The sequence below is a fragment of the Cervus canadensis genome, chromosome 7 (assembly GCF_019320065.1).
Source record: "Cervus canadensis isolate Bull #8, Minnesota chromosome 7, ASM1932006v1, whole genome shotgun sequence".
Classification (NCBI taxonomy): domain Eukaryota; kingdom Metazoa; phylum Chordata; class Mammalia; order Artiodactyla; family Cervidae; genus Cervus; species Cervus canadensis.
The window spans coordinates 53,050,111-53,060,931 of NC_057392.1; positions in this window are offsets into that span (position 1 = coordinate 53,050,111).

A 10,821-nucleotide genomic window follows, 5' to 3' on the forward strand; every position below is an offset into this window, starting at 1 on the left:
TGGAGATAATTCAAATTTATCCTTCTAAAAGTCCCAGGCAGGGACTTCCCTGGTGGTCTAGTAGCTAAGATTTATCACTCCAAAGCAGGGGGCCCTAGTTTAATCCCTGGTCAGGGAATAAGATCCCACATGCTGCAATTAAAGATACCACATGCTCCAACAAAATTTGAAGACCCGCACAGTCAAATAAATTAATTAATTTTTAAAAAGTCTCAAGTAGAGGACACACACTTAGGACTCAATAAATGTTAGGCATCTTATTTTTGAATTGGAAAATATTTACATCTAGTGGAAATGATTATGCACTATATTATATGTATATTACAAGTACACATATGTATATTATATATTATGTGTATATGTATATTATACATATATGTAGCTGTATATTATACATATACAGCTAGTGCATCTGATATGTTAGTGCAAAGAGACAGAGTTTTGCCAAGAGAATGCACTGGTCATAGAAAACACCCTATTAAAACAACACAAGAGAAGACTCTACACAGGGACATCACCAGATGGCCAACACCGAAATCAGATTGATTATATTCTTTGCAGCCAAAGATGGAGAAGCTCTATACAGTCAGCCAAAACAAGACTTGGAGCTGACTGTGGCTCAAATCATGAATCCATATTGCAAAAGTCAGACTTAGATTGAAGAAAGTAGTGAAAACCATTAGGCCTAATTTAGGTATGACATAAATCAAATTCTGTACGATTATACAGTGGAAGTGACAAACAGATTCAAGGGATTAGATCTGATAGACAGAGTGACTGAAGAACAATGGACAGAGCTTTGTGACATTATACAGGAGGCAGGGATCAAGAACATTCCCAAGAAAAAGAAATGCAAAAAGGAAAATGGTTGTCTGAGGAGGCCTTACAAACAGCTGAGAAAAGAAGAAAAGCAAAATGCAAAGGAGAAAAGGAAAGATACACTCATTTGAATACAGAGTTCCAAAGAATAGCAAGGAGAGCTTCCTCAGTGATCAATGCAAAGAAATAGAGGAAAACAATAGAATGGGAAAGACTAGAGATCTCTTCAAGAAAATTATAGATACCAAGGGAAAATTTCATGCAAAGATGGGCACAATAAAGGACAGAAGTAGTATGCATCTAACAGAAGCAAAAGATATTAAGGAGAGGTGGCAAGAATACACAGAAGAACTATACAAAAAAGATCTTCATGACCCAGATAGCCATGATGGTGTGATCACACACCTAGAGCCAGACATCCTGGAATGCGAAGTCAAGTGGGCCTTAGGAAGCATCACTACGAAAAAAGCTAGTGGAGGTGATGGAATTCCAGTTGAGCTATTTCAAATCCTAAAAGATGATTCTGTGAAAGTGCTGCATTCAATATGCCAGCAAATTTGGAAAACTCAGTAGTGGCCACAAGACTGGAAAGATCTGTTTTCATTCCAATCCCAAAGAAAGGCAATGCCAAAGATTACACTCATCTCACAGATGAGCAAAGTAATGCTCAAAATTCTCCAAGCCACACTTCAACAGTATGTGAACCGTGAACTTCCAGATGTTCAAACTGGATTTGGAAAAGGCAGAAGAACCAGAGATTAAATTGCCAACATCCGCTGGGTCATCGAAAAAGCAAGAGAGTTCCAGAAAAATATCTATTTCTGCTTTATTGACAATGCCAAAGCCTTTGACTGTGTGGATCACAATAAACTGTGGAAAATTCTGAAAGAGATGGGAATACCAGACCACCAGACCTGCCTCTTGAGAAATCTGTATGCAAGTTAGGAAGCAACAGTTAGAACTGGACACGGAACAACAGACTGGTTCCAAATAGGAATAGGAGTGTGCCAAGGCTGTATATTGTCACCCTGCTTATTTAACTTATATGCAGAGTATATCATGAGAAATGCTGGGCTAGATGAAGCACTAGCTAGAATCAAGACTGCCATGAGAAATATCAATAACCTCAGATATGTAGATGACACCACCCTTATGGCAGAAAGCAAAGAAGAACTATAGAGCCTCTTGATGAAAGTGAAAGAGAAGAGCGAAAAAGCTGGCTTAAAACTCAACATTCAGAAAACTAAGATCATGGCATCCAGTCCCATCACTTCATGGCAAATAGATGGGGAAACAATGGAAACAGTGAAAGACTTTATTTTTGGGGGCTCTAAAATCACTGTAGATGGTGACTGCAGCCAGGAAATTAAAAGATGCTTGCTCCTTGGAAGAAAAACTATGACCAACCTAGACAGCATATTAAAAAGCAGAGACATTACTCTGCTGACAAAGATCTGGCTAGTCAAAGCTATGGTTTTTCCAGTAGTCATGTATGGATGTGAGAGTTGGACTATAAAGAAAGCTGAGCACAGAAGAATTGATGCTTTTGAACTCTGGTATTGGAGAGACTCTTGAGAGTCCCTTGGACTGCAAGGAGATCCACTCAGTCAATCCTAAAGGAAATCAGTCCTGAATATGCATTGGAAGGACTGATGCTGAAGCTGAAACTCCAAAACTTTGGCCATCTGATGTGAAGAAATGACTCATTAGAAAAGACCCTGATGCTGGGAAAGATTGAAGGCAGGAGGAGAAGGGGATGACAGAGGATGAGATGCTTGGATGGCATCACGAACTTGGTGGACATGAGTTTCAGCAAGCTCTGGGATTTGGTGATGGATAGGGAAGCTTGGCATACTGCAGTCCATGGAGTCGCCAAGAGTCAGACAGGACTGAGCACTGAACTGAACTGAGCTGAGTGCATATAATCAGGAGCATGGGAGGGGGAAGTTGAAATCTCTTCACTACACTATTTCAATTTTCCCTTCATTTGATAGCTAACTGGTGTAAGCATACCAATGAACTAATCCCATCATACATTTTCCAACCAGTTATTCCCATTTAATTTGGAGCCTCCAAGTCCTGGCCTCCGGCATTTATCCACATCACAGTCACATTCTTTGAACTGGAATGTACTGCAGTACCCTACTCACAATTCCCCTCCATCACCCATCCCTTACTCTTCAGAGTAACATTGTTAAAAACATTATCAAACAAACCTGACCAGGTCTTGCTCCTACTTAAAACCTTGTCATGTCTTTCTATTGTCCTCAAGAAAAAAACCCAAATAGTCCCAAGTAGAATTAATCATTCCCATCTATATATTCATTGGAAGTAATCATTAATACCCATTCTTCCTCACCAATTCTCCCTTTCCCAAATCCTGTTCCTCTACAACAAGCAGAGTTGCAATTTACAGTTTACAGTCATGCATAATATAATTGTCCTTGAAAAATCTCTTAGGAAGGAGCCACTGTAAAGACTTATTCTGTGTCAATCCAAAAGGTCCAGCTTCTCCTCCATCTTTGAAATGATTAAAACTTAGAGAGGAAATCAGAGTTCTGCTTCCCATTGAATGCAAGGACATATATAATATTTCTGTCCTGTGTTGATGGACAAAACCATCCAGCATTTTAAAAAATTATCACTCTTGGCTCAGCATAAATATTTTAAACCACATAAAGGCATATCAGATTCATTTCAACTCATCACTGGCAGGTATACACTACTTTCTGCCTCCCACATTGCTGTTTTTGACACTGACCAAACTCTCTCACCAACCTATTCTTGTACTATTTCCACAGCCTTTCATTAACTGATTTCTATCTCTGGCTCCAGCAGCCCAGAAAAATCTTTCTAAAATACAAATCTGCTCAAGCCCATGATTAAAATTCTGTGACTGCTTCTGATTGCCTAAGATATGATAAACCCCACACTCCTTAGCATAGCATACAAGTCCTGTCAATTCAGCTACTTACTACACGTACTTCCTATGTGCACACTGGCATCAAGAGCCTATAGTGTCCAGAGAAGTAACATAAATGAATGAAGAAAGAACAGCAGACATTGTGGAGAAATAGGAAACCAAAGAGCCTATCCAGAGCTACGCAGTATGGCCATCTCTTTTTGATCAGACTCTAGACTTTTTTTAAGAGGAATCTTCTAATTTCTCAAAGTTAAAATGAATTTAATTTTTGGAAAACTCTTGGGCACTTCAAACAAAAAATCTGAAACTTTTGTTTCAGGCCAAATCTGAAATGCTGCTCACCAGTCTGTAACTCTGCTCTACATTTTGGTATAAATTCTTGGGAATTTAGTTCAAATATTTAGTTCAGCCTGATAAAATCAGCCTACCACTCTCTATTCTTTGGCCTTGGGACACTCACCGAGGTTCTTACAATATAACTGTCATTGATTAAATGTTGTCCACATTCTGGGTACAGGGCTCAGCATACAATAGACACAATCTCAATCAATCTGTTTCCTTTCCACAACTCTCTGCTTTACCTCATTTATTTTATTTTTCATATGGGAAAGAAGAATCATGGAGAGATGCACTAACTTATCTAGTATTGTGTCTAATGAAGAAAGAAAGCAGTCTCACATCAATTCAGTCTTATCCCAAAGACCAAGGTATTAACAATTACAATCTTTATCACATTGCAATTTCTTTTTGTTTTGATCTCCCACCCACACCACAAAAAATCTGGATCTCTTCGAGAGTCAAAACTGATTTTACTCACCATTGCATGGTAATGCTTCAGATCCCTCATCATCAAGATTACAGATCCTTCCTCCATCAGTCTATTCATCTGTTCATTCATTTACTTAATTATCCAACACTTTCTGAGCACCTACTACTCACTCTGATATGACTTTGACTTGGAGACTTGTTGAGGTCTCAGTCTGCCGATGTCCCTGTACGGGTGGTTGGAAGAGTCACAAAGGAGATAAATATAAACATGCGCTTCAGGTTAGTGCAGGTCACCACCTAAGCCCTCTGCCTCAGAAGCCAGACCTACTGAGTTTGAATGCCAATTCTGTCCTTACCAGCTCTGTAACTTGGGGCAAACTATTAATACTTTGCTTATCTGGGCCTCACTTTCCTTATCTGTTATGATCAATACTTCACTTACTGGCTTTTTGAGTACTAAGTGAGTTCATGCAAATAAAGCTCTTGGGATCCAAATAAATTAGGTATTATTTAGTGTGATGACATGGCCAGGCTGTAGTGGCCAGTTGTTTGGTCAAGCACCAGTATAGATGTTGATGTTAAGGTATTTTTTAAAGATGTGAAAGTCATTCAGTCGTGTTCTGACTCTTTGAGAAGCCATGGGCTGCAACATGCCAGGCTCCTCTGTCCATGGAATTCTCCAGGCCACAATATTGGAGTGGGTAGTCATTCCCATCTCCAGGGGATCTTCCAACCCAGGGATCGAACCCAGGTCTCCCGCATTACAGGCAGATTCTTCACTGTCTGAGCCACCAGGGAAGCCCAAGAATACTGGAGTGGGTAGCCTCTCCCTTCTCCAGGGGATCTTCCCGACCCAGGGACTGAACTGTGGTTTCCTGCATTGCAGGCAGATTCTTTACCAGCTGAGCTACCGGGGAGCTCCTTTTTAGATGTGATTACCATTTAAATCACTAGACTTTGAGTAAAGTAGATTGCTCTACATAATGTGGGCAGGCCTCATCTAATCAGTTGAAAGCCTTCAGAACAGAACTGATGTTTCAGAGGATGAAAAAGGAATCCTCAAGACTGCAAGATTTTGAACTCAAGACTGCAACACTAACTCTTATCTGAGTCTCCAGTTTGCTGGCCTAACTACACATTTTGGTCTTGGAAGCTTTCACAATTTCATGAGTCAACTCTAAAATAAAGAATAATTAGAATGAATAAAGGATAAATAAATAATTATTTGAAATACATCTATCCTTCTCTATATATATACATATAATGTTATAATATATATAACATATTATTAATATCTTGCCTGCTTCCAAGTTAGAACTGTTGGTAAAGAATCTGCCTGCCAATGCAGGAGACACAAGAGACACAGCTTTAATCCTTCGATCGGGAAGATCCATCCCCTGGAGAAGGAAATGGCAACCCATTCCAGTATTCTTGCCTGGAAAATTCTGTAGACAGAAGAGCCTGATGGACTACAGTCCATGGGGTCACAAAGAGTCAGACACAAGACAACACACATGAGCACGTTGTAACTTGTCAAACATTATGTTCAATATAAGGATGATCTATCTAACTATATCTATATTTCCTATTGATTCTGTTTCTCTGGAGAACTTGGCCTGATACAGTTAGTGTTACATTAAGGAGATTTAAAGTAAAATATCACAATTTGACCTTGATTATTGATTATCAAACTAGGGAGCTATTTCTAACATCCCTGATGTTTAAAAGGAAACCTTCCCCCAAACAGAACACAAACAAAATAAAGTAAGTGAACAATCCTTCACCAACTTGCTTCAAAGGAAGTTTTTATGATTCAAAGAGTCAATTTTATAGTAGAATTCCATCTTTTTTTCTCTCTCCCTCTTTTTTTCTCTGAGGAGATAGATTTTTGAGGCTGGGAGCTTATGGGGAGACCTAAGAAGGAAATTTAAGTTCACGTAACAAAACAAAGACTGGTTACAACTCACAAACTAAGAATTTTCCCACTTAACCCTTTGAAGAACTATGCTGATCTGCATTTGGTACCATGACTCCACCCTCCCTCTGCTCCTGGCTCACCCCATTGTAGGAAAAAGCCCCTTGGCCTTTAGTACTTGCCAAGGACACTTGCCAAGGACTCGGAGGTGAAAACTGTCCAGGGCCACAAGACGGAGCTGAGACATCTCATCTAAAATCCCCATCCCTCTCATTGTTGCCTTTTCAACTTCTGAACATAAAATTATATCTGCATGCTAGAAACAGTTCATATCCTGCCACCATGATTCAACTATGAATGACATTAAGTGAGATTCTAATAGAATGAAGGCAAGAAAAAGAGTCTTTCTGAACAAACGTATCATTTGTAAGTGGCTGGGTTAATAAATATATCTGTTCTACCTGATACAATAACCATCATTCCATGTGCCTACTATGTACTAACTACTGTCACAAGTAATGTACACATATTAGCCTACTTAACCATCACAACACAATAAAGTTTTACTTCTTCATTTTAAAGAGGAAAAAGCTAATGCTCAAACATGTTGCATAAATTTTCTGAAGTTACTCTGCCCCTAAGTGATAGAACTAGGATTCAAATGTTTGTGTTTTAAACCATACATCTTGCTACCTCCTCTAAAACCCCAAGGGGATTCAAAGGACTGTTTTAAGTGTTGGTTATGACAGGAAAGCACCAACATTCTTAGTATTGGTAATCTTCATGTTCTAATGCTAGAATTCATGTTAAACTTTCACACTTGTACTCTGATTCTTCTCATAAGTCCTAAATAATTCTACAGTCAATTGTTTACTTAGAAATACTTTCATCCACTCTGCGTTTACGATCTGAGAAGCCCTGAAAAGTCAATAGTAACACACATTGTCCCTAAGTGAAACAATTACCTTCCAACAACTTTTGCATTTCTCATCATTCACCATTTCTGGGATCTCTTAGGATTGTGTTTCTTTGTCTCTTCTATCACCCTTAGTCTCACCTTACTTCCATCTCTCTGTGTATGTCTTGTACTGATTCCTGTTCTCAGGATCACGGCTGAGCTCAAGTATTAGTCACATATGGAGTAAACCAGCAGACTACGTGCTGTTTTCACTCATACTTCCCTCCTTGGCAGCAACACTCTCCCCACATGCTTCCAGATCCCCAAAGTGCAGAATCTTAGTGGGCAGCAGCAGAGATTAAGAAGAGACAGGAAGAAGCAGGAAGTCAGTCATAGAGTAGAGAGAAACACATAAGGATGCCTAATTCCTAAAAGCCAAGGACCCTTATTCAATTTGATTGACAAGGGAACTCCTGTAGGACAGTGCTTAAAGGCGCGAGCTTTAGGGTTAAAGTGTATAGTCTGGAACCCCAACATTTACCGAATTCAGTCCTGGGAACATGATCTGACATCTCTGTGTCTCTGTCACCTCACATAGGAGATGGTATATATAAACCTCTGAGCTAAACATTTGGTGATGATAGTGTGTTACCCACTAGTATCAGCTATAATTACTTAAAGTCATAAAGCTTTAGCCTTGAGTGACCTTCTAGAAGTCAATTCCTAATTTTATTGATAGAGAAACTGAGAAAGAGAAGGGAAGTAATTTGTCTGAAGATACCTAGCCAGCTTTTCCTACTCAGCTGGCCAGGGTATTTGCCATACTATCACCAGCCTTTCTAGAAATTTCTTGATCACAGAGCCTTCTATATTGTTTATACTTCATATTTAAAGACCAATATCTGTAAGTTGTTTTCCTCTTTAAGTTGATGGATTTATGGTGAGCCATTATCTCACCTATCTGCTCTGAGGGAAGGACAGAAAACTAGACAGGATTAGATATGCCAGAGATGGCATGGATCACAGTGGAGTAAACAGCATCAACCACAGCCTCACAAATATGCCGTGGGCAATGAAGTAATCAGTCTCACACAGACCTGGACTAAAAAAACAAAAAACATGGGGCCATACTGACCACAGAGTTCATCCCTCTAATTCCCTGACAACTGTAGGTTGATAAAAACAGATCCTAATATACATTAAAAGGCCTGTGCACAAATACATTCAATGAATTAAACTCATGTCTTCATTACCCTAAGCTAAAAAACAAAGACAAAAATTTAATAGTCTTAATTCTGAATTGACTGGAACAAAAAGATAAGACTTCGATTCACATGATGGTGGTCCACTCCTAAGCAAAGTCTGAGAACCTCCCCTGAGCTTAACAGTCCTGGGGAATAAATAAATCAAATATGATTGATATCTCTCACAGGACCCTACAGAACATTCCTCTGGGTATAGAAAGAATTAATAACTCTGGGTCCAGACTCTGAGGACTTAGCCTGGATGTGATCCTGCCCTACAGAGCAGCCTGAGAGCCTTCCCAGGGTCTGAGGAGGCTTTCAGATAAGGAAGGACACCACTTGCTTAATTCTTGCTTATCCCAAATTAAATCTCTTCATCTAGCTTATGTGTTACCCTTTTCATTGGTGGTGGTGGTGGTTTAGTTGCTAAGTTGCGTCCAATTCTATTGAGACCCCATGGACTGTAGACTACGAAGCTCCTCTATCCATGTGGTTTACCAGGCAAGAATACTGTAATGGGTTGCCATTTCCTTCTCCAGGGGATCTGCCCCACCCAGGGATCAAACCTGCATCTCCTACATTGCAAGAGGATTCTTTACTACTAAGCCACCAAAGAAGTCCACCATCTTCATTGCTAGTCCTTAAATCTCCATGCAGACTTGTCCTTTGGAAACCTTCCAAAGGTATCTGATGATAGCCAGGTAGAAATGAGGGTGGTGGGGTTTGGGGGGTTTTGCTTTTTTATATTTTCTTTAAAAGTATAGTTTTAGTCTCACAGCACAATTGAGCAGAAGGTGCAGAGATTCCCATATTCTGTCTCACCTCACACATGCGTAGCTTCCCTTCCTGCATCACCAACATTCCCCCAAGGGGCAGAGTTCTCTTCACTGCTCTCATTCACACTATGAAAATTTTTTTTAACTCCCTCTTTAATACAAACTGGCAGTTGCCATAGGAAATATTGAAACATATCTTGTTTTCCCTTTTGCAAGTTTATTTCTGCCTGGGAGGTGCTTCTGTTTTTATTAAAACCATAAAAGCTTCTCCTCCCACCACACTGGCACCACACACACAGAGAGGTTGGGAAAACATTTTAATTATTCCAAACCACAGCATCTGAGGTACTTCTGAGCAACTACAAAGAAGGAAGCTTTAGAGACCCACAGAGCAAAACTAAAGGCTGAATAAACTAAAATCTGAGGTGCTGGCCACAGCCAGTCACACTGCAAAAGCCAGAACTTGGACTTCTAATCCCAGGACAGATCTCTTTCTACTTGGGGGGACTTTTTAGATGCTGTCACCTCTGATGAATAACATCCAAGAATTCATTAATGAAACACCCTTTGGAGGGGCAGAGGGCCCGGGTGGCCAGGTCCCTCTGAGAATGAATCACTGCTCTAAGACAAAGTGCTGTGAGAAAGAGGATGATGATGATGTGTGTGTGTGTGTGTTCAAGTGTAGGGGTGGCAGAGGGTAGGCTGGGTGTGGGTGTGGGTGTGTACAGTGAGGGGTGGTGGAGGGTAGGCTGCATTTCCGTAAGGATGGGTGTGTGTGCTTAGTCAAGTCCTACTCATTGAGGTATTTTTTGAGACCCCATAGACTGTAACCCACTCAGCTCCTCTGTCCATACAATTTTCCAAGCAAGAATACCAAAGTGAGTTGCTATTTCCTTCTCCAGGGGATCTTCCAGACCCAGGGACTGAACCCGTGTCTCTTTTCTTTCCTGCATTGGCAGGCAGATTTTTTTTTTTTTTTTTACCTCTGCGCCACCAGGGAAGCTCAAAAGACAAATATTTCGGCCAAGCTGAGATGTGGTTGGGCAGAGCGGGCTGAGAACCAGAGTTCTGCATATGCTATCAGCTTGCTGTATGGCCTTATGGAAATCACGTTTCCTCTCTGGGCCTCAGTTTCCTAATGAATAAAGTATCAACATTTCTTTTGAGTCTAAGAGAGACTTCGAAGGGAAGAAAGGGCATTGGGAGGAAAGGAAAATGGGGAGGAGGCTGAACGGAAAGGGAGGAAAGTGTGTGAGGGAGGTTAGAGGGGTGGAGAACCATAGAAATGTCTTTTAATCGGCGGGCGGGAAGTCGAAAATGAAACTGTGCGTCCCTTGAGGTCTTAATTTTTCATCTTGGCATTTTTTAGTGTTTAGACACACGTAGTCATTTTTGGATAAATGTGGATTGAATGAACGCAAAGCCTGGGAAGGCTCACAGAGGAAAAGGGCAAGAGGAGAAAAAAGAGGAAAAGAGCG